This window comes from Arvicola amphibius, chromosome 12, assembly GCF_903992535.2.
Source record: "Arvicola amphibius chromosome 12, mArvAmp1.2, whole genome shotgun sequence".
Classification (NCBI taxonomy): Eukaryota; Metazoa; Chordata; class Mammalia; order Rodentia; family Cricetidae; genus Arvicola; species Arvicola amphibius.
The window spans coordinates 152,111,052-152,129,783 of NC_052058.2; the positions used below are offsets into that span (position 1 = coordinate 152,111,052).

The 18,732-nt window shown below is 47.3% G+C and overlaps 1 protein-coding gene across 7 annotated transcripts in view; it reads left to right on the forward strand.

Annotated features, from left to right (window-relative positions):
* Nucleotides 1–8,560: 8,560 nt before the first annotated feature.
* Znf592 (zinc finger protein 592) overlaps nt 8,561–18,732 on the forward strand; it is a 50,248-nt gene continuing 40,076 nt past the window's right edge. For 3 of the 7 annotated variants that reach the window (XM_042056007.1, XM_038313387.2, XM_038313389.2), the window contains exon 1: nt 13,081–14,420. The gene's annotated coding sequence lies outside the window, so the exon portion shown is untranslated. Of the gene's footprint in view, nt 8,662–9,229; nt 9,575–13,080; nt 14,421–18,732 lie in introns of those variants that run through there. The other 4 variants (XM_038313385.2, XM_038313384.2, XM_038313386.2 and 1 more) reach the window with 4 other exon arrangements.

The following is an 18,732-nucleotide window of genomic DNA, read 5'->3' on the forward strand; positions in this document are numbered from 1 at the left end:
TTTACCACAGAGCTACAATCCCAGCAATAAAGAGTGCTAGGTAAAAGGATATGTGTAAGTTGTCAATTCTAGTTTTTAGGTTGGGCTATGAGGAACAAAAGAAGTCTGCCCAGAGAGGTAGCTTGGTACTAAAGGATGTGTGTAGTATGAATGAGACCTGGATTCTGTTCCCAAACATGCTGCCTCCAAAGAAAAGAGATCAGTAAATATACTGTCTTGATCTATGTATTATATTTAACAAAATCTTGCCTGACGTTTAAGAAATAAGATTATATAGTATGATAAATGCATTCACTGGCACCTATAAAATATACAGGAAGGAGCTGGAAGATACCCTTATCTTTGGAAGCTCAGTGACCACACTGGCAGTTGTAGACTTATGAACAGAGATTGTCCAGCTTAGTGAGAACAGAGGGTGTGGGAAGACATTAGTGGAAAAAGAACCAGACCTTGTGGCACAGGCCTGTAATCATAGCTATTTGGGTGTCTGAGGCAGGAGGATTATGAGTTCAAGTACTACAAAATGAGTTCAAGGCCAGCCTGGGAAACCAAGGGAAGCCCAAATAAAAGATCAAGGGTGGTGGTAGACGGCCCAGTTGGTCAAGGTGCCTGCCACCAAGCCTGGCAATCTGGGACTCACAGGGCAGAACGAGAGACCTAGATCCCACTAGGTTGTTTTCTGACCTCCATATGTGGCCCCATGGCACAGGTGCACAACCAACCCCCACCACCCCATGCACACAGAATAAAATGTAAAAAAATTTGCTCAATAAAAAATCGGTCTGAGTTTGATGCCCAGTGCCAATGTAAATATGCAAGGAGTGGTGGCTCATGTTTGTAATCCCAGCATTGGAGAGGCAGAGACAGGAGGATCCCTGGGGTTCACTGGCCAGCCAGCTCCTTACCCATTAGCTTCAGGTCAATGAGGGACCTCATTCCAAAACACAAGTGAACAGAAACTAAGGAACTACATCCAAGGTTGTCCTCTACCTCATATGTACATATGAGCACACGAGAAACACGTATCCACATTAAAAACAAGATGAAAATGGGGCTGAAGAAATGGCTCAGCAGTTAGGAGTACTGGGTGCTCCCTTAGCAGATCCGGGTTCAATTCTCAGCACCTACATTGCAACTCACAGTTGTCTGTAACACCAGTTCCTTGGGATCCTTGGCACCAGGCATACATCTATATATGCATGCCGGCAAAAATACCCATACACATAAGATAAGTAAATAAATCTTTCTTAAAAAGACAAAAACAAAAGGGCTAGTGGAAGAGCCCTCGTCTAGCATGTGCAAAGCCGCAGGTTCAAGCCCAAATAATACAAAAAGAAAAAGAGAGAAATACAGCTTGTGGAATGGGGCAGAAATTAGAGGCGACATGGCATGTTCAATAAACTACAGGGGATAAGTGGGGTGAAAAGGAGAACGAGGAAGGCAGAAACAGAGGATGAATCAAGAGTTGAGAAAGGGGATGGTGAGCCAGGCATGGTGGCGCACGCCTTTAATCTCAGCACTTGGGAGGGAGAGGCAGGCGGATCTCTGTGAGTTTGAGGCCAGCCTGGTCTATAGAGCTGCTAGTTCCAGGACAGCCAAGGCTACACAGAGAAACCCTGTCTTGAAAACAAATCAAAACAAATATAAATAAAAAAATAGGTGGTGTTAAGCAGGTTAGCTGTTATCCAACATGGTCGATGAGGGAGCATCAGAGAGTTTCAAGCAGGCTACTGAAATGATTTTGTTTCAGGCATCCCCACGGCACAGCTGGAGGGTGCGGGACACAGGAAGATCAATTAAGGACTTTATGATCTCGGTCTAAGTGAGAGCCACCAAGGGTTCAGTGTGCCCAGAGGGTTTGGCACATAATGAGCTGTGCGGTTCAGATCAAGAGGTTTATCATAGGTAGGAGAGTAGACAGGATTCTATTCTGCCTTTCTCTAGTTAATTTATCTCCACTTAAGCATGGTCTGCCCACCCCCACCAGGATGTAAACGCCACAGAGCAAGGAGGCTAATTTTGTTTCCGCCTCAATCCCCAGGGCCTCGCAGTTCCTGGCACAGGATAGGTACCACAAAATTATCTGTGGACTGCATGAAGTTTCGCTAGGAAAGAGAAACCTATGCTAACAGTCTATTTAAACATATATACACCTTTAAAATGTTTTCAAAATCATTTTTGTGTATGTATGTGTGGGTGGGGGTGAATATGCTCATGGAGGACGAAAGTCACCCTTTAGTGTGGTTCCTCAAGTGCCGTCCACCATGTCATTGGAACCTAGTGCTCACTGATTAGGTTAAGCTGCTGGCCAACGGGCCCCAGGAATCTGCCAGTCTAGACCTCACCACTTTTAATACAAGTGTGGAGCACCATATCCAGAATTTTTGATTTTTGAGACAGGGTTTCTCTGTGTAGCCCTGGCTGTCCTGGAACTCACTCTGTAGACGGGCTGACTTTGAACTCACGGAGATCCACCTGCCTCTGCCTTCTGAATGACAGGATTAAAGGCCTGCATGACCACACTTGGCCTATACCAAGCCTCTGAGTGCCAGGAGACAAATTCAGGTCCTCCTGCTTGTGTAGCAAGTGCTTGGCCCAAAGTGAGTTATCTCTCCAACCCTTTCATACACATCTCTGATTGCTATCATTCCTGGCTTAGACTCTGTGCGAATTTATAACAAAACGATGGACCGGCTTCATTTGGGGCCATCACCCTGGCCTCAGCATGAATTAGTCTTTACTGCTCCTTTTATCTGTCCTATCTGCTTCCTGGCTACCTGTGCTTTCAAACTCTAGATAACTTGCTTCCCCAAGTTCCCTTGAGGTCCTTGGCTACATACTTAGGTTTGTTTGGCTTTTTCTGAATCTTTTTTTTCTTTCCCCATGTGGTTGAATCCAGGACCTTGTTCATACTAGACTAGGGCTCGAGCACTGAGCTCCACTTGCAATCCCAGTTTGCACACGATTAGATAGTCTGCCTTTGGCCCTTGCCCCAGTCCTCATTTTCCTCACTCTGCTCTTTATGTTTAGAGGCTGACCTTGTAAAACAGTTCACCTGGGCCAATTCAGCTTAGGTGTCCTTTTGGGTTCAACCAGTGTGGAGTACTATAGGAGAGTCGAAAGAAAGCAAGTAGGGCCGTGTGCTTCTAAGATCGCATTGTTCCTGCTTCTTCCTCTCAGAGCTAACAGTCCTAGTAACTGTCTTCATCTCTGGCCCTTCAGGCTGATGATTGATAGAGGCTTCCCTACAGACCTAGGGTGGGTCCCAGCTCCTTGTCAGTTTCCCCATCTTTGTACATTGTTTCTCTTCAGTTACGCATTTTGAGTGGTCCATCTGTTTCCTGCTGCTCTCGGTTGATACAAAAGCAGAAAATACACATTTTATCTTTTTAAGAGAAACAACCTTTATAGTATGTAGTTCAGTAGTTCTTAATTAGACACTAGAGAATTGTATCTTTTTATCATTTAATATGTAATCAAATGTTTCCAAGTAACACTCTTGTCTGTGTAGTGTTATACAATGTTTCATACATCAGTTACTTAACCATTTACTGTTTACAATTTATCACAATTAAGATTACATTGTTAGTAAACATTGTTGTGCTTATAGTTGTCTTTTGAGGGAGGACTGTTTCTCAAGAAGTTTCTAGGAGCCCTACTGGTGAGACAAAAAGGATTCAAATGTCTATTAAGGCTCTTTGAATTGCCTTTTAAAGATTATGCTAATTTACCTTGTAATCACTTTATCTGAATGTACCAACTGCATCATGAACGAGTTCTGGAAAGTACATCTTTAGAGTATATTTTGCTAATGTACTAGGTAATCATTTGAAATCAGTACATAACAGAATCTGTTTTGTTGTTGTTGTTTTGGTTTTTGTAGACAGGGTTTCTCTGTGTAGCCCTGGTTGTGCTAGAACTTGCTCTGTAGACCAGGCTGACCTCAAACTCATCTGCCTGTCTCAGCTGCCAGTGTGCTGATTAGGATCTGTTTTTGTGAGAGGATCTCACAGTGTAGTTCTGGCTGGCCTGAAACTTTCTCAGACGAGATTCTCCTGCTTCCACTTTCCAAGTGCTGGGATTACAGGGCTAGGCAACACCTGGCTTCTTTGATTCTATGATGGTCATACAAATCCTAAACTAAAGTAAGTTTAGGGTCTTGGGGATCTTGTGTGTATCACCACACTCGGCTCTTTTTTTTTCTCTCTTGTCTAGGGTTTCTCTGGCTGTCCTGGAACTCTGTAGACCCAGCTGGCTTTGAACTCACAATGACTCACCTGTTCTTAGATGTGCCTACCATGCATGAAGCCTTGGAGACTCTAGGGTCAATCAATCACCAGTACTATGGAAAGAAGGAAGGTAGATAAAGAGAAAAAGACCAGGAGACTGAGGTAGGAAAAATGGAAGTTTAAGGGCAGTTTGAACTGTATCTAGACCTTGTCTCAAAAACAAAAATCAAGGGCCTAGGAATATAGCTCAGCTAGCACAGAACTTACCTAGCATCCATGAGGCCTTGAATTTGATCACCAACACTGCATAAGTGGGGTGTGGTGGTACATGCCTGGAATCCTAGCTTTGGGAGGTAAAGGGAAGAGGATCAGGAGTTCAAAGCCAGGCTAGGCTACAAAGTTAGGTTCTAAACCAGCCAGGCAGAGACAGACCATGTCTCAAAAGTCAGAAGGAGCAGAAAGATGACTCCGTGGAGGGATGGCTCAGTAGTTAAGAGCACTTGCTGCTATTCCGGAAGAACCAAGTTCAGTCTCCACTTTGGTTCCCAGGATGCACACCAGGCACCTCACAGCCACCTCTGACTCTCAGCTTCAGGATCATTTAGTAGCCCACATGTATACGTACACGTTCCTCTAACTCTCAGCTTCAGGATCATTTAGTAGCCCACATGTGTACGCACACGTTCTGACCTCTGAGGACACCCACCATTGCATGGCATAGATTCACATAAACAAGAGATAAAATTAAAATTTAACAAAAACATTGAACAGTCAACAACCCTAACTCTATTGTCTAGCAAAAAAAATTGTAATTAATAAACAGAGAAGCAATGCCCAATTTTTATTGTATAAACAGCTGGAATACACTGATTGTTCTCCCTGCCTCATTGTTCTGAGTCAACCAAACGTCCAGTTATTAGGACCAAAGGGTTAAAGTCTACAATCTCACTGAGTGAGAAACAATGGGGAAATCCACTTCAGATTGTATTGCCAGCGCAGTTCAAGCTCCAGTGGTTCGCCCAGGTCTAAGAAGTCGAGTTCAACCTGACTCGCTGTGTTTTAATCCTTTCCTGACCTCCCAGACAGGCTCCCCTACTCTGCTATGGGAGTCCCAGGCTCCAACCAAACCGTACTCTTGCTGGGTATTCTTGATCTCTGTACTTTCTCTTGACTTTCTCCTCACCTAGGCAGGTTTTTGATTGTAAGAGTCCTATACACACTTAAAAGATCTAATTCCCATGGCCTTTTCTAAACCCTAATTCTTTGAAGGCTCACAGATACATGCGCACACAGCTGGTATGCACGTACAGTGTCTGCATGTAGATAACGACAAATTCATCCGTCTACGTTGAGGCAGTGTGGTCACGTTTGTACCGTGGCATGCGTGTGGTGGTCAGATGATAACCTCAGCTACTGGTCCTCATCTTCCTTCCTCACTTGAGATGGAATCTCTTTTAGCTTTTCTGTGTTGACCAGGCTAGTTGGCCCAAGCTTTCAAGAGTTGTTTTCTCTGGCTCTCACCTACCCACAGGAGTGATAGGATGACAAACATCCATACTATGTACTGGATCATGTGACTCCGCGGAAGTAGGCTCAGGTCCTTGCGCTTGCGCAATAACTACATCTAGCCACTGAGCCATCTCATTGGCCCCTCAACATGACTGTTACTCTTTTCTTTTTAAGATTTATTTCTAGAGCCAGGTGGTGGTGGTGCACGCCTGTAATCCCAGAATTCAGGAGGCAGAGGCAGGCGGATCGCTGTGAGTTGGAGGTCAGCCTGGTCTACAAGAGCTAGTTCCAGGACAGGCTCCAAAACTACAGAGAAACCGTGTCTTAAAAAAAAAAAAAAAGATTTATTTTTAATTGCGTGTGTACATGAATACCAGTGCTCAGAGAGGCCAGAGGGAACCAAACAGGGGCTCCGCAGGATCAGTCTATGCTCTTAACCACCGAGCCATCCTTCAGCCCCTCAACATGGTTTAATGGCTACAAACAAACTCAACTTTATTAAACATCTTATTGCCCTGGCCATTTTGTTCACAGGTGCAGTGCATCATTGGGGTGGAGGAAATGAAGTGACAACCAGGGAATGGAAACACATTTCCTGAACAGGAAAGGGTTTTTTGTTGTTCTTGTGTCTGTTTTCAAACAAGAAGTTTAGGAATAGGGCTGCTTAGCTGGCCCCGTAGACAAGTACTCTTCTTGCCTAGCCTTGCGCCCCAAGTCCAATGTCCGGGATTCACATGGTAGAAGCAGAGAACTGACTCTCCCAAGTTGTCCTCTGACCTCCACACACAGACAGACAGAGGAACACGCACACAAAATAAAGAAGTTAGGACCAGATCCTGGTGTGGGGGGGAATCAAGTGCCCCACAAACTTCTAGAGATGTCAGCCATGCTGGTTATGCTAAAGGTTTTATTCTTTTTTTTAGGGGGGGCAAGGTCTCAGGTAGCTCAAGTTGGCCTCAAAGTGGATAAGATAAACTGTAACTTCCCTATTATCCTGCGTGGAGTGCTAGAACTACAGGCATTCATTCCACTATGGGAGTTTGAACCAACTGCAGCCAAAGTTTAAAAGACAGAGACTCTACCTGTTTATGGATGCCTTGTAGGGCCATCCTCGTAGCTGATATGTGGAAACACGCATGATTCCCTGACTTTAAAAAAAAAAGTCCTGACGGGCAGGGTGTCATACACCTTTAATCCCAGCACTCAGAGGCAGGCGGATCTCAGTGAGTTCAAGGCCAGCCTGGTCTACAGAAAGAGTTCTAGGACAGCCAAGGATACAGAGAGAAACCCTGTCTAAAAAAAAATCCTTCCTTTCTTTCTCTCTTGTTTTTCCTTTTTCTTTCGAGACAAGGTTTTTCTATGTATCTTTGGATGCCCTGGAACTCGCTCTGTAGACCCGCCTGCTTCTGCCTGCCGAGTGTTGGGATTAAAGGCTGTGCCACCACCACCCGGCTTTTTGGGGGGCTTTTAAATCAGTCTTTCAATTTATAATGCCAGCTGGCCTTGAACTCAAGGTCCTCTTGCCTCTTCCTCCCAAGAGCTGGGATTACACACAAGCACTACCACAAGGGAGAAATATTTCTGTCTTTATTCATTTTTTAAATCTTGTTGGATAAACACCCTTTTCTTGGCCTTCCTCTCCCCTACTTCCCATCTTTTCTGGGATGCGCATTTTAACTACTATCTCCCTTTGGCTTCCTTACTTGAGTGCTCTCTTTCAAATTGGAGAAAACAAATACAAACCTTTCGTTTACTCCTCCTTAAAGTAGAGGCTAAATTTCCTCTCCATCCCCCCGCCAAGCTTCTGGAATCATTCCTCATAACTGCCTTCACGGCTTTATCAGTAAACACACTTCTCATTCAAGCGCTCGGCTCGGTCAGGGCCTGGCACACAGCAGATTCAGGCCCCAGCTGAATGTCACTCTTTCCTGGTTTCTTGAGAAGCGATTTCTCCACGCCTGACCATCTTGCAGGGCGCTCCGACCTCCCTGCTGCCTCAACGCTGCAGACCCAGGTCTGGGTTTTTGGAAAGTCCTGCGGGTCACCCTCGTAATCTGCCCGCCTCCCCAAGTTCTCGCCCCGCGGCCTCAGCCTCCCCGGTAAGCCCTAGAAGGACCACCCCGAGAGGTTACCAGCCCCCCGACTCCGCTCCCCGCGCCTCCCTTGGCTCCTCCAGAGGCGACATGTCTGAGCGCCCCACGCCTCCAAGCCTGCGAGAGATGTCCTTATGCCCTGCGCTGACCAGCCATTTAGGGCGCACCTGAGGGCGCCGGCCAACGCCACTCCTGCTTCCTTTCACTTCACAGCCGGGACTAGGCCCGGCTCGGCCCGGTCTAGGTGAAGACGCCATCGTCCGGCTTCCCGAGGCGTTCGCCGTCCGTTCGGGCAGCAGCCGCGAAGGCATAGCTCGGCCCTCAGGCGGGCGGGCCCGGGCCGCAGCGAGGCCTCAGAGGCGCGCCAGGGCTCCGAAGGCACAGGCGGCCCGGAGAGGCCGCGCGCGGGCCGCTCCAGCCCCGGGTGTGAGGCCGCGCGGAGGGCGAAGGGCGCCAGCCCGGGTCGCGGTCCCGGGGCCCGGGTGTAGCGCCGTCCCCGCCCCGCCCCTCCTCGCCGGCGGCATCGTCAGGGTCGCGCTCGCCTGAGGCGGAAGGCGCGAGGCCGGGCCGGGCCGGGCCGGGCCGGGCCGGGGCAGCAGCTCCTCAGCCGCACCGCCCTGGTCGGTGCCCAGGCCCGAGTCGCCTTCCGCCCGCCCTCCCCACCCGCGGCCTCAGCCAGGTCCCGCCGCCAGCCCGGCTCCCGCCCCCGCTCCGCCCCCGGAGCCGCAGCCCCGCCCGCCACCGCCGTCGCCATGTTGTGGCTCCCGCAGCCGGCGCTGGGGACGCGCGCGGCCGAGCCCGGGGCCTGTCGCTGCCGCCGCCGCCGCCAGGTAAGCGCCCCCCGCCGCCCGAACAGGGTGAGGCCACCGCCCCGGCCGCTCCAGCTCGGGCAGGGGAGTCTGAGGAGAGCGGGCTCGGAGCCCTCGCCGCGGCCCGGCCCTGCAGCCTTGGCGGACCCTGCCCGCCGCCCGAGGCGGCAGCCACTTCCCCCGACCGCCGCCAGGCGGGCCCCGGCCGCCACCCTACCCCGCCCCCGGCCCGGGTCGCCGGCCTCTTCCGCCGCCGCAGCCGCCGCCGCTCACGGGCGGCCCGGGCACGCCGCTGTCGTCCCGCGCGCGACCGGCGGCCGCCCGCCGAGCCCCCGGCCCGGGCCGGGATAACGGTGCACTTCGCCCGGCTGGGACGCCCTGTCAGCTCCACGGTCCCCGCCGCGCGGGGACCCGGCGCCGTCACGGGGCAGACACTTGGAGCGTCGGCCCTCCTCGGCGCCCCTCAGTCACCCCTCCGCTACGCCCAAGTTCTGACCCTGGGGAGGTTTCTCCCGGGGCCGACAGGTCTTCCTCTTCCACCGGAGTTGGGGTCCTCGGGGTGGGGGTGACCAGGCCTGTTGATCAGGCTTGGATTTATCTCTGCGGGGACTCTTCCTGCCAACCTAGGGGCTAAGGGGAAAGGCTCAGTGTGACCCGGGGGGAGGACAGGGGAGCGTCTGCTGGACAGATGGCCTCCTGGCCTTGGCTCAGCTCTCGTGAGGGGGAGGGGTCCGTCTGACCTTAGGTATGCTTGCTCTTGAGGACCGCGGGGTTGTTGGAGGTGGTGAGAGATTTTTCACTATTTTTACGAGCAGGCCAGAGGTGACATTAAAAGTCCAGGGATGGACTAAGCGCACAGGCCCACCCAGAGAGCGTGTTTTGTATTCCGGACTAGCCTGGATACTTCTTTCCTTAGGATGAGCGTGGGGCTTGGGTGAGTAAGATGGTGTTTGGACCCGGGTTTGCCCGCTCACCCCCGGGTCCGTGTTCGTGTAGGGGTTAGAGGGAGCTTGTGTCAGGTGCACACTGGCTGAGCACACAGTGTGCTTGGCCTGATGGATTTCAGACGTCTGTTTGCTAAACTGACTGACAGGCACATTACACCCTAAAGAGACGGGAAGCCTGGTGCTCATGGTTTTTGTTTGTTGTTGTTTTTGGGGGGGGGGGGCTATTTCTTTTGCTGTTCCACTGAGGGTTCATTTAGCAATCGCCCCTCCCCATCTCCCCTTTTAGCCAGGTTGGCCACCAAGCTCAGGTCTTAACCTCCCAGTACAGTAGTAGCTGGGACTTCAGGCAACCTTGCCTGACAGTAAAAATTGCCTGAGCACTTCTTGTACGGGCCGGGCGTGACTGAGCTAGGTTTTGGAGATACGGTGTCAGCCAGAACGACACCACTGTTTAGTGTTGGAGATCTTACCCTCGAGACAAAGTCCAGTAATAAAGAAAATATTTGTCAATAAACACATGCTTTCGATGTGGTGAACAAAGCCCTGGAAAATGACTGCCTTTGCAGGGCTTCCTTCTAGTGTGTGGGGAGACGGTAAACAGTGCCCAGTAAACCTGCAGTGTGCTACAGAGCACTGAATACCAGGGGGAGAGAATCTGAGGCAAAGGGGTGGGTGCTTTTTGTTTTATTCTTTGTATATACAGTTTAACTGTGTCTTCCTGACTGGCTAGATCTTCCTGCCTCAGCCTCTTGAATGCTGGGACACCTAAATGCCAGGCTCCCTGAGAATTTAATTAGGGTTACAATGACAAAGGTAGGTAGGGGTAGTTCTCTCTCTCTCTCTCTCTCTCTCTCTCTCTCTCTTTCTCTCTCTCTCTCTCTGTGTTTTGGGTTGGTTTGTTTTTGCACTGGGGTAATCAACCCTAGGGCCTCCCTTACTTGTTGAGCATGGACTCTACCTGGCCCCAGATGAGTCTTTGGAACAAATCTCTGCAGGAGGTGGTGATCTAAAAGTTATACTCTCTGGTGAGGTCAAGGGAAAAAAGATGAGGAGAGAGAAAGATTTGAGTTGGGGGCTGTGGGAAGGCTTCCCAGAGGAAGCCCTGCTGCATTAGGTCACGACCCAGAGAAGGCTTCAGAGTTAACCTTGTGTGGAGCGACACTCTGCTTGGCAGCCAGGAGGAAGTGAAAGAGGTTCATGGGAAGAAAGAGGGGAGAGGGGAGATAAAGTCTGTGGGGAGCTGGGCTTGCCTGCTCGCCCAGGCCTGGGGTGTAGGGCCTCTTGCCTCTGTAGCTTGGGTTGTAGCTTAGGCTAATTAGGAGTATTTGCATTTTGTAAGGCCTCTGGCCAGGGTTTTGTTCTGACTGAGATAAGGCAAGGATTTCTCTGTTTAGAAGATCTCAAATATGTGGGACCTCCTTTCCTCTGGAAGTTTTTCCTACAGCTTTTAGGAAGGGACACCGACACAGCATTTCTGAGTGTGTCTCTGCTAAGAGGGAGAACGCATTTGAATGATTGTTGTCCAGCTTACTCTGTATACCCTCAAAGACAAGGTTCTCAGGTCCCTTTTACAAGGAAAAAGCCCAGAGGTGAGGTGATGGTGTCCACAGAGATGATTGTAACACACACCGCCTGCCCCCTTCCAACACTCACTGGCTTTGGAGTCAGACTTTAAATTTACTCCAGACCCTTGTTAACCATAGATCTTAAATTATTTAACCTTGCTTATACCTCATTTTCCTCATCTTCAATGCAAGTGTTTACTTTATAAAGTTAAGCAGATAAAACAGAGCTATATAAAGTTTAGCACTTTGTCCAATAATATTTGTTTCCATAACTAAAAAAAATTCCTGTTGTTTCTTAGCTATATTGTGAGTATTTTGGGTAAGATTAAATAGATAATTCAGGGTTTTTGTTTGAAGACAGGGTTTCTCCGTAGCCCTGGCTGTCCTGGAATTCTCTCTGAGACGAGACTGACTTCTAGCTCAGAGATCCTCTTGCCTCTGCCTCCCGAGTGCTGGGCTTAAAGGCATCGCTGCCACTGCCACTGCCACCACCGCCCCATGATAGTTCAGTTCTTGAATTTTGTATAACTGTCTCCTTTCTCTCTTCTTTCCTCTTTATAACTTAATGCCAAAGCTGTTTCCATATGATCAATCATTCAGCATCGATATCTCATTTCATGATTAGTACTATGCTAGAGCTCAGCAGAGAGCTGGTAGATAGTATCGTCTTCACTAGAGTGTCTAGCAAAAGTCAGGATTTTAACAAATGAACTAGAGTCGCTATTTGAATTCTCTAATATAGTGGTGGTTAATGAGCTACTGGAGGCAAGTTCTGGGGCCCAGTCCTGTAATCCTAGAGGAAGGAAGGAGGAAGAGCGGGAGCTCAGCTCTTCAGTGTTTGAAGCCAGCCTGGGATGGATATGTGAGGTTCTAGAAATAGATGCCTGTGGGGAAGAGAGAAGGCTTCAGGGAGGAGATGACTTATGAACTGAGCTTTGGAGGATGAATAGGAATTTTGAATGTGAAGGACAGTTTAAGCATATAACTCTTCTCTGGAGATGAGGCTGGAAAACAGATCAAGAAGCTTGTATTTTATTCAGTAAGCATGGTGGGATGTTGGCAAGTGTTAGATACAATGCATGCATTCCGTGTGGTTGTTGCTACTGGAGAGCAATGGTCACTGTCAGCGTGTGGGGCACCTTTGTCTCTGTAGGGACCTTGGGCTTCACTGCCAGTTCCTAGATTTGAAGACCAATATTTGAGTTTAGTAAGGTTTTCAGCTGATCAGGGAGACTGATGAGTGGATCTAAACTACTGACTGACTTTAAATGGAACTGTCAAGTGACAGATGCTTCTGTCCTCTGGCCATGGTCCCCACCTTTCTTCCCCTTTCTGGCTAGGGCTAGGGCAACTTACAAACTCCCTCAATCCCCATTGTTTTTGTCAGGCTTCACGGCCATGAGCATCTTCCTTTCACCATTAGTCTTTCCTCAAGCACTGTCTGTGTAGCCGATAGTAATCATTGGTAGAGTGAGCAGTGGTGTAGTATTTGGGTGGGATCCCGTGCTTGTGAAACTCAAGAAAGAGGAAGAAGAACTTAAGAAAATGACAAGTTCAGGGTTATACCGAGTTTGAGGCTAGCCTGGTCGACAAGAGACCTTTTCTTACCTAAAAAAGAAAAATGAAATACATTTTAGAAAGAACGGAAGGGGTAAGCAGTAGTGTAGGTATATGTTTGGAATTGTCCAGGGGGTAACCGAGACTGTAGGTGATTTTTTTCTATTAAAACTCTAAAACTTGCCGGGCAGTGATGGCGCACGCCTTTAATCCCAGCACTCGGGAGGCAGAGGCAGGCGGATCTCTGAGTTTGAGGCCAGCCTGGTCTACAAGAGTTAGTTCCAGGACAGGCTCTAGAAACTACAGGGGAAACCCTGTCTCAAAAAACAAAAAAAAACAAACAAACAAAAAAAAAAAAACTCTAAAACTTGGGGCTGCAGAGGTGGCTCAGTAGTTAGAGGCATTTACTATTCTTATAGAGGATCTGAGTTCGGCCTTCATATCCGTACCAGGAGGCTTACTGCGCCTGTAACTCCAGCTTCAGCAGTTCTGACTCTCTTCTGGCCTTTGTGGGCACCTGAACTCATGTGCACATACCTACATGTAGACATGAATATACACATGTAATATAAAATCCTTTTAAAATTATTTTTTTACAATAATTTTACACATGAATAAAAATTTGGAGATGCAGATAGAAATACAAATGAACTAAAGCTTGCTGATAAATCCTATATTGAGAACTAGTGCTAACATTTAATTAAAATTGTTGCTCCTTTGTTTTGTTTTGCTTTTTTGAGACGGGGTTTCTCTGCCCAGCCCTGGCTGTCCTGGAACTCACTCTGTGGAGCGGGCTGGCCTTGAACTCAGAGACCTACCTGCCTCTGCCTTGTTGGAAGTAAAGGTCTGTGCCACTACTGCTCAGTCATTTTTCTTGTTCCTAAAAACCAAGAATACCCTCCCCCACCTGGCTCATTTCTTAAAACAGGGTTTCGTGTAGCCAAGGCTAGCTTTGAACTGATCTTCCTGTCTCCCAAGTGCTTGAGTGCTAGGATTACAGGCTTGGCCACACCCAGCTTAATATTTGATATTGATTTGTTGTTTGCTGTACTGGGGATTGAACCCAGGTCCTTCGCGCAAGTGTTCTCCCACTGAGTTTCATCTCTTAGCCCTTTTGATATTTGGATTAAATCTTTACTTCCATCCCTATTTTTGTATGTTTGTTTAACTTTCTCTTTTCTTATAAAATGAGAAACTTTTTTTTTCTCGAGACAGTTTTCTTTGTCTAACAGCACTTACTGTCCTAGAACTTACTCTGTAGACCATTCTGGCCTTGAACTCACAGAGACCCACCTGCCTCTACCTGCCTAGTGCTGGGATTAAAGGCGTGTGCCACCTCTTGGCAGAAACATTCTTAATGGTAAAGAATTCTGAGAATGGGTGTCCAGGAGGTAGCGTCTCATATACCTAGAACCTCAGTCTTTCTATTTGTGGGCCTCTGGTCTATTGCTTCCTCTAGGAGTGTAGGCTATGAAATCCATTAGATATGTATATTTAAGGAAAGTTTCTTTTTCAAATTTGCTTTTATTTTGACATCAGGGAAGCATATTTTGATATAACTTATCTAATGCATAATTTTATGCCTTCCAGAAAAGTAAATGACCTCATTTCAAGTTTGGTGTTGCCAATCAATGTTTGGATTATTCTGTTTACTGTGTGACTTAAGTCCTTACCGTCTGCATTAAAGAATCTGAAGGTGTTACATCAAGAGGTAATGGTGGCCCTTCATTCTTGTTAACATACTCCAGTAGACAAGACAGGATGTGATGTCTATTCGTGGTTGTGAAAAGACTCACAAGGCTGAGTGAAGAGGAGTGGGTGTGTGCACTCCTGGCCAGGAGCCAACTGACTCCTGGCCTCGAGTCAGTGTGCCTGTGAAGGCTACATGGCTTTAGCTTACATCTAAAGTTCCAGAGTTATTGGGGCCCCTGAAAGAGTCTTGAACTTTAAAATGTTTATTGAATTTTATTTTAATTTTTTGAGACAGGGGGTCTCTCTCTGCATAGCCCTGGCTGTCCAGAACTACTATGTAGTTCAGACTGGATTTAAATTCAGAGATCTGCCTGTCTCTACCTTCTATGTGCTGGTATAAAAGGGGTGTCCTACCACACCTAGCTTTTATTTATTTTTTAATTGAAATTTTCTGAGTAGTCCAGAGGTAGCTCTAAGGATCTTTTCACAAAGAATATAGACTCATCCAAAGAAGGCAAGTGTTGCACCAGGGCTCACAGCATGGCAGTCCCCTCTGGAGGTCAGTTTCCTGGGAGATCTTGCCTCTGAGTGAAGTGTATGTTGTTTAAAACATTTTTTAAGTGAATCTTGTTTTTGAAGATTTATTTACTTATGTATATGAGTGCTCTGTCTGCCTGTCCCTCTGCTCACCATTGAATCCATTACAGATGGTTGTGAGCCACCCTGTGTGTTCTGGGAACTGAACTCAGGTCCTCTGGAAGAACAGTGGTGTTCTTAACCACTGCGCCACCTCTCCAGCCCTAGCTTTTAACACGTTTTTCTTTGTGTTTTCTTCCTTTTATAAGATTTGAATCTTTTGGTTTTTCGAGACAGGGTTTCTCTGTAGTTTTGAAGCCTGTCCTGGAACTAGCTCTTGTAGACCAGGCTGGTCTCGAACTCACAGAGATCCGCCTGCCTCTGCCTCCCGAGTGCTGGGATTAAAGGCATGTGTCACCACCGCCCGTTAAGATTTGAATCTTCTGAAGGTTTTACTATTTCATCTTCACAAAAATAAATACTCAGTAAGGTCTGTTTTCATTTTGGAGATAAACACTGAGGGCCATGTAGCAAAACTGAAAGTGACTATGGCTGTGCCCTTATGAAAGTATGATGTTGGGACTGACTGCATCTCCTGGGACGTGCTGAAGGGAAGGTGCTTTTAGATGTTTTGAGATGGCTTGTCTTGTCACGGTCATTAGGCTAGCACCTCTGATTGGGACAGTCCTTGGAACCAGAGAGCCTGACTGGGGTCTCTTTGGGGTGTGGGGTGGGAGGGAGGATCTCGTAGTTTAGTGTAGTTTCAACTCAGAATCATTCTGCTTCAGCTGGGATTACAGGTCAACTTGGAACTCTCAAGTCCCAAATCCCCTTCTCCTAAATGCTAGAATTACAGGCAGGCACCACCTTACCCAGTTACCCAATTTGATTGACTAACTGATTGATTTCTCCCTCCCTCCCTTGTGTGTGTGTTTTTGTGTGTGTGTGTGTGTGTGTGTGTATCTGTATGTTTTGTTTTGAGGCAGGATTTCTCTGTAAAGTTGTGACTGACCTGGAACTCTCTCTGTAAACCAGGCTAGTCTTGAAGAGACCTACCTGTCTCTACCTCCCAAATGTTAGAATTAAAGCATGTGCCACTACTATCCAGCTTTTAAAGAAATGTCAGTTTGTTTCTGGTGTGGCCTGGTTTTAGTATAGTCCAGGCAGTCTCCCACACACCCATATGGAAGATGCTAGAAGTCTTGAGGGTACAGTTGAAGCCCAGGAGACTGCAAAGGGAAGGAGTTAGGTCTGTGTGCAAGTTTAAGGTGCGTTTCTAGGATCTCTCTTTCTGGAGGCTTGGCAGTTTTGGGGGTGAGGTGAGGACTGTTCCCTCCTCTTTACAGTCTTTGGATGCAATGATATTTTATCCATACTACCTGAGTGGGAGCCCATGGAATTGGTGCTGCTTCCTGTTTGTGCCCTCATTTGCTGCAGTTTACAACATTCTCAGTTTATCAAGTCAGAGGTGTTCACTTGTACAAGGCAAAGGGCAAAGTGAGACTGTAGCAGTGAATGTTGAAGATATGGGTCGGTTGTAACTACAGCCCATGCGGTCCCAAGGTCTGAAAACAAAGCTAAGCTCCAGCTTTTATTCCAGAGGAGAGAAACCCAGGAGTGGGTAGCAAGCTGCTGTTTCTGGAAGGGTTTTCTGTCTTAACCTGTTTTGATGTGTGTTTCTGTATTTTGTTTTTTGAGATAAAGTCAATCTATGTAGCCCTGGAACTCGCTCTGTAGACTAGGCCTCAAATGCTGGCTTGGAACTTACATGATCCAGATTAGCCTGCTTTTGACTCCAAAGTGCTGGGACTAAAGGTATGCCCCACCGTGCCAGTTAGTTTTTTGAGACAGGGTCTCATAGCCTGTGCTGGCCTCAAATCTCTATGTAGTGTTTGCCAGTCTTAAAATCTGATTCTCTTGCCTCTACCTTCCATGTGCCAGCATTATATGCGTCATCACATGCCAGCTCCTTCTTTATTTGTTTTGAGACAAAGTCTTACTGTGTAGCCCCAGATGGCTTGAAATTTGCTGTGCAGCCTTGGCAGTCCTTGAATTTGCAGTCCTCATACTTCAGCATCCCTGGTCTTAGTATCAGGGTAGGCCATCACACCTAGAACAAAGAATATTTTACTTGAATTTCAAATCCTGCATAGCTTTTTTGCACCTGCACATCATTGCTAGGCAATGTATAGTCAAGTACGAAAGGCTTCCCATTGGCCCAGCCCAGAGCGCTGTGCTTTGTAGAACATAAAAGAATCATGTGAGGTGAACTTTGCCTTTAGGAGCTCTCCTGCTGCAAGCAATTACAGAACAATTTACTTCTAGACCAGAAGTGTCTTGTTTTTTTTTTTTTTTTTTTTTTTTTTTTTTTTTTTTTTTTTTTTTTTTTTTTTTGAGACAGGGTCTCACTATGTAGCCCTGGCTGTCCTGGAACTTTTTCTGTAGACCAGGCTGGCCTTGAACTCAGAGACCTGCAAGCTTCTGCCTCTCGGGTGCTGGGACTAAAGGCTCACAACACCATGTTCGGCGAACCAGAAGTAACTTAAGGGGATTTTTCTTTCTGAGGGTGATGGTCATGTGCTATTTATTTGAAGTGCCTGGAGTTACCTCTCAGGAATATCTGACAACCAAAACAGGTGACACCATTTGGAAGAAGACAGTGGCAGTTGTATCATTTCATTTCTTGTTCCCCTACTCCACCCCATTTTAGTTGTTTTTGGTGCTGGGGATTTAATCCAGGGCCTTTCAGACATTAGGACATCACACTGTCACCACTGACCCTGTACTCGAGAAGGAAACCTAGTCACAAAAGAAGAGCCTAATTCACTGTAGTCCATGCCTATAGGCCATTACCTTTTTCTTCCTAACCTACAGAGGATTTTAAGGTTATTTACACCTCCTGGGAGAGGTTATACTCTTCATAGTTTGTCAGCAAATAACAAGGTAATTATCAGGAATTAATCTGGCTGAGGAAAAGCCTAGGACTCAGGCAGGTACTTGGGTAAGGACAATGAAGTGACACACTCCTGCATGGTAGGAGAGAACTGAGGGTAGCAAAAAAGACTTTTAAAGAAATCCCCCCCCCCTTTAATTACATTATTTCTGGGTGTTTTGCCTGCATGTGTCTGTGAAGCACCTGTGGAGGCCAGGAGAGGATGGTAGCTGCACCCCCATCACCCTGGGACTGGAGTACTGAGGATAACTGAGCTGCCAGTGCTCTCATCTCCTGAGCCATCTTCTGGCCCTGAAAGACACTTTGAGTTTGGTGTTTGAGATAGGGTCTCCTGTAGTGCAGGATAGCCTTGACCTTGCTGTGCAGTGGAGATGGCCTTGAGTTCTAGATTCTTCTGCTTCTACCTCTCAAGTGCTAGGATTATAGGTTCCTTCACGTGGACAGGATCTTTCTGTTTTGGAAGAAAGGTCTGGCACATAGTAGGTACCTAATACAGGAAATAAGGTTACTGTATTTGGCTAGAAACTTGGATGGCTATCAGAAGCTTGCAGTCTCTATCTTTTGAGCTACCTTTTTTTCCCCAACACCGGGCCCATCTGGCCCTCTGTTGTTTGGGTCATAGGGTAAAGTGTGTCTGACACTGGATATGAGGGCTTTTAAATAGAGGGAGAATCAGATTCTTTTTCCTCTCTCTCTCTCTCTCTCTCTCTCTCTCTCTCTCTCTCTCTCTTTCTCTCTTTCTATAAATGTTCAGTTAAAAATGTTTGAGAATAATTTAAGGAGAAAACAGATTTCTCTCTTT